Source organism: Lynx rufus, unplaced genomic scaffold, assembly GCF_022079265.1.
Source record: "Lynx rufus isolate CCGP_SWC_20201006 ecotype Redwood Valley unplaced genomic scaffold, mLynRuf1.p SCAF_8, whole genome shotgun sequence".
In the NCBI taxonomy this organism is placed as follows: domain Eukaryota; kingdom Metazoa; phylum Chordata; class Mammalia; order Carnivora; family Felidae; genus Lynx; species Lynx rufus.
The window spans coordinates 107,512,513-107,518,512 of NW_025814896.1; positions in this window are offsets into that span (position 1 = coordinate 107,512,513).

Here is a 6,000-nt window from a genome sequence, read left to right on the forward strand (position 1 = left end):
GAAAAGATTCCATTGAGTCAATAGATAGCAGTCATTTCGTTAGCGATAGTGAAAGTCGTCCTACACAATAACCCTCCGCTCTCTTGTTTCTCTCACACCAGCCGCAAAGGTTTTCAAAGGTAAGTGCAGGCTAATTTCTTTATTTTTCTTTATATTTTCTATTTTCTTTATTATTTAAATTATATTACGGTATGTAATAATTTTTATATGAATTTTTTTGGGCTGTGGAATGAATCATCTGAGTTTCTATTAGTCCTTATGGGGAAATTCACTTTGGTATACAATTGCTTTAGATTATAAACATGTTTCCAGAAGGAATTATGCCCGTAAACCAAGGTTTTACTGTATTCTCTTATAATTGTTTGTATTTCTGTGGTGTTGGTTGTGAACTCTCCTCTTTTATTTGTGATTTTATCTATTTGAGTCCTTTCTCTTTTCTTTTTGATGAGTCTGACTAGGGGTTTATCAGTTTTGTTTATTCTTTTAAAGAACGAGCTCTTGGTTTTTTTTTTATCTGTTCTACTGTTTTTTGTTTGTTTCTATGTCATTTATTTCTGCTGTAATCTTTATTATTTCCCTTATTCTGAAGGCTTTAGTCTTTATTTGGTATTTCTTTTCTAGCTTCTTTACATGTAAGGTTAGGGTGTACATTTGGGACCTTTATTGCTTCTTGAGATAGACTTGAATTGCAGTATACTTTCCTCTTAGGACTGCCTTTGCTGAATCTCAAAAGGTTTGGACTGTCATGGTTTTATTTTCACTTGTTTCCATATATTTTTTTATTTCTTCTTTAATTTCCTGGTTAACCCATTCATTCTTTAGTAGGATGTTCTTTAACCTCCATGTATTTGAGACCATTCCAACTTTTTTCTTGTGGTTGACTTCAAGTTTTATAGTATTATGATCTGAAAATATGCATGGTATGATCTCGATCATTTTGTATTTGTTGAGGGCTAATTTGTGACCCGGTATGTGATCTATTCTGGACAATGTTCTATGTGCACTTGAGAAGAATGTATATATTCTGCTGCTTTAGGATGAAATGTTCTGAATGTATCTGTTATGTCCATTTGGTCTTGTGTGCCATTCAAAGCCATTGTTTCCTTGTTGATTTTCTGCTTAGATGATCTGTCCATTGGTGTAAGTGGGGTGTTAAAGCCCCCTACTATTATTGTATTATTAGCAATGGGTTTCTTTATGTTTATTATTAATTCACTTATATATTTGGGTGCCACCAAGTTGGGGGCACATACAATTATTTTTAATACATATCAGCTATTGAAGATAAACTGCCAACAAATACAACTAACTTCTATAAATCAATAAGAAAAGTTAAAACAACATAAAAAACAAGCAAAGGTTTGAATTCGTAGGGACAAAATTCAAATGGCCAAGAAAAAATGTTCAATTTAACTAGTAAAAAGCACCATAAAATTTAATTAACTAAAGTCACATCCATCAAATATGTAACAAACATGTTAGTCAACAGTAACTCTCATTCACTGCTGGAATTAATCCGAATTGGTCCACTATCTTTATGTAAAATAAATTGAGTTATTTGAAATAGTGAAAAATTATAAATAATCTAAATATCCATTGAGAAGGAGAACAATGTATATTATGACATAATCCCACAGCTGAATGTGTTCAATAATTAAAATTGATGGACCGAAAGCTACTTGGGTTAAAGTCACTAAATCTAAAAAGTATGTGTTTAAATTTTAAAACACACATGTAAATTTTTGGCAAAACAATCATTGAGGGAAGCTTACATACCAAAATCTGTTTGGGATTAATTTAGGGGAAAGGCAAGTGATTAGTGTCCAGGGAGCTATTAAAAGACCCTTTCATAAGGATCTGGATTTTTTTTATGTTTTAAAAATATATCTGAAAAAAATACTGTAAAATGTTAACATTTATTTAGACTGGATGATGGTTTGTATATGTGGTTTCTTTAGAATTCGTATGTTTTTAATAAATTATTCTCATATTTTATAAAATGTTACAAAACACAATAATCACCAAAATAAGTATATGGATTATACCTCTAAGGACAGAAACTATATTGTAAACAATAAGAGCTTTGCTTGCGTGGGGTGCCTGGGTGACTCAGTCGGTTGAGCGTCCAACTCTTCTTTTCCGGTCAGATCGTGATCTCATGGTTCGTGAGATGGAGTCCTGAACCAGACTCTGCGCTGATTGCATGGCACGTACTTGGGATTCTTGCTCTGCCCCTACCCCGCTCATGCACACTTCTTTCTCTCTCTCTTAAAATAAATAAACTTTTTTTAAACATGAAAAAAAAAGCGTTTGCTTGCTTCATATAGTTGAATATTATTAGAATTTCTGCAGTCTTTCATACATTTACTTTTGTAAGAAGAGAAAATAAATATATAATATATAAAAAAATATAAAATGACATATGTGTATGGCTGAAGCCTACACTCACGCACACAGAAATGAAATTGGACGGACGTGAGCATTGTGTATTTAGTAAATGCTAAAACATGATTTTCTGGCCATGATACTTACATGACATTTTTAAAACATCTACTCGCCTGCTTCACAATCTGTATTATGTTACTTATAAATTGTGACACTAGCTCCAAAAATAGCATTCTAAGTTGAGGCTAGCCAGCATAAATTAAAACTAAGGCTAGAACTTTTTCTGTTTTCGATATGTACCTTATGTATACAGCCTGAGATTGTATTAATTTTTATTGTAATTTCATCGAATATGTGTCCTATATTGTTTTGAAACCATGAACTCAGTCTACAGATTCACCGCCTCCTTAATACTCATCCAGCCCTTATAGAACATGGTATAGACCCTTGTTATACAAAGCACTATCTTTTGGTCTCTATAATGAAATGGATATCTCTGTATTGACATAGATACCTGCTATAGATCATGTCATTCCAGAGAAGCTGAAGGGGAGGAACATGTGACCCAACTTAAGGGAGACCATGTGTTCAGAGATGAGCATGTGATATTCAGAATGACCCTCAGCTTGTTTTCTGGCAATTCTGGGAAACCGATTCTCTCTCTCTCTCATCCTAGACAATGTGGGATACAGATATAAGTGTGAATCATAGAACTGCAGCCATTTTGTTATCATGAGGGAAACAAAACAGTCAACAAGAAAGAGAGTTCAGAACAGTTATCAAAAAATCAAAAAAAAAGAAGTTATCAAATTATTACCTTGACACTTGAGCTTTTAAGTTAATGAAAAAAATTAATTCCTTTCATCATTTTATTTATTTTATTTTTATTTTTAAATTTTTTTAACATTTATTTATTTTGAGAGAAAGTGACAGAATGTGAACAGAAAAGGGTCAGAGAGAGAGAGAGGGAGAAAGAGAATCCAAAGCAGGCTCTAGGCTCTGAGCTGTCAGCACAGAGCCTGACACAGGGCTTGAACTCACTAGCCATGAGATCATGACATGAGCTGAAGTCAGACACTTAACTGACTGAGCCACCCTGGCACCCCTTCCTTTCATTATTTTAAAGATTGGAATGGAGTCTTCCTCTAATTATAAATGAAAACATCCTAACTAATAACAGAATTAGACTCAAGAAAGAGGGGATTACATGTAACATGTCCTAAATACCAAATGGGTTGCAGTTAGGAGGGAACAGCAAAGTGAGCATTCTCAGTTTAAAACTCAACCATTTTTGCTATTAAATTCTTTTTCTCTCAAATAGTGGTTTATTGTTCCTTGATTATCAGAGCATATGCTACAAGGCTATAACATTAAGATATTTGGCAGGAAATTTTCAATATGTTGGATAGTGTTGACTATTTGTTTTTTTTTTTTTTTAAATTTTTTTTTTTCCACGTTTTTATTTATTTTTGGGACAGAGAGAGACAGAGCATGAACGGGGGAGGGGCAGAGAGAGAGGGAGACACAGAATCGGAAACAGGCTCCAGGCTCTGAGCCATCAGCCCAGAGCCTGACGCGGGGCTCGAACTCGCGGACCGCGAGATCGTGACCTGGCTGAAGTCGGACGCTTAACCGACTGCGCCACCCAGGCGCCCCTAGTGTTGACTATTTGTAGCCTTAACAATGTGCTGCTAGCAGAAATGTTTACATTGATGCTGACCATTCTGAGATTAGAAAGGGAAGAAAATTCTTGGTTTTCTGGAAGAAGCCTCTTCTTTTTTTTTCTTTTGTTCTTTTTTCTTTAATGTGTACTTATTTTTGAAAGAGAGAGAGAGACAGAGTGTGAGCCAGGGAGGGGCAGAGAGACAGGGGGACACAGAATCTGAAGCAGGCTCCAGGCTCTGAGCTGTCAGCACAGAGCCCATCTTGGAGCTCGGAACTCATGAACGACGAGATCATGAATTGAGGGCAGGTTGGATGCTCAACCCACTGAGCCACCCAGGTGCCCTCGGAAGAAGCCCTTTCTGAACATAATCTGTAATCCAAATGCACTGAGAATGGGAATCTACTCATCGATAGCGTATTCAAGGTTTGAAAGCCAGATTTCTGTCCTCACTGGCTAGTACCAGCAGAGATAAGAAGGAATCAGACATAGCAGAAAAAAAGATTGGGGCCCAGGAAGAGCAAGCCCAGCTCCAAAGCACCTATGTTAAGCATTTTCTACCTTAAAGAGATGTCAAAACCCATTAAGAAGCTGTGGCTGGGTTCACCCTAGAGCAAAGTGTCAATGATCCTTGCCTCATCACCTACACTGTGTTTTTACATTGGTCTGTGCAGTGGAAAGCCTAGACACCAGGCAATGCCAAGTACGCCAAGGCTGACCGTCAGTGGACAAAAATCCCAAAGATAAAACATCTCTGGCTTTGGTTGTACAATAGGAAAGTAAATAAACCAGAGGTCTACGTACCTTTAAAGGAGTTGCCTATCCAAAGAAGCCCAAACCTGACTTATCACCTCTTGTTATTGTTCAAATCAGGGGAACACCTTACTTTCTTAACTCACGGTAACAGAAACAGCCAACACCTACGTTTTCAACTGAATTTCTGAGAAATCAAATCCCTTTTCTCGATTTCAACTAAAAGATGTAGTTTGTCTGGGCCATTTTGAATCTTTATTCTGTGACATATATTTAAACCTTCCCTTCTTGTTACACTTTCCTCATGAATTTGTTTCTGAAAAGTCTGTAAATTTCCATCACATGATAACTATGAAGTGGCAAATGGATTAGCAGCTCACATAACTCAAGCCAGGCTGACCTTTTATTCAGTGATTTGTTCTGGGAAATAGAGTTTGAAGGATAATGTGTATTCAGCTCAAAGCAACACCAAGTGAGGGCAAATCATTCACTAGATTATTAGATTAAAGATATGGAAGATAACAGCATTCATTGTAATGTTTACAGGAGGGAGACACACATCTGTTCCCAGATATTTAGGGTCAGCAGCTTTGACTCCAGGAGAAATCTGTGCCCTGATTCACACATTTTTGTCCACTATAAATCACATCTTTTGAATTCATATAGATGAAGCATTTTGCAAGTATAAAATGCTACAAAAAATGTACTGTTGTTGGCAATGAACAAGAAGAAAACTCAAATCTCTTGGAAAATTTTCTGGTGACCTTACAGTAAAGCAAAATCATGAATTAAGCAAAGTATATTTTATTTAGGAATGAACATTATCCAACTAAAGCCATACGTTACCTTTGAGTCAAAACTGCTGAATATCAATGAAAAACAAGTTTTTAAGTAGTAGTATGTTGTAACAAAGCATTACCTGAAATAAGTTATTTAAGACCAAAGCAAATCATAATAGGCTCATTGGCCACAACAAAAGAAATTAGTCTGATTTATCTTTTTTTTTTTAATTTTTTTTTTCTTCAACGTTTTTATTTATTTTTGGGACAGAGAGAGACAGAGCATGAACGAGGGAGGGGCAGAGAGAGAGGGAGACACAGAATCGGAAACAGGCTCCAGGCTCCGAGCCATCAGCCCAGAGCCTGACGCAGGGCTCGAACTCACGGACCGCGAGATCGTGACCTGGCTGAAGTCGGACG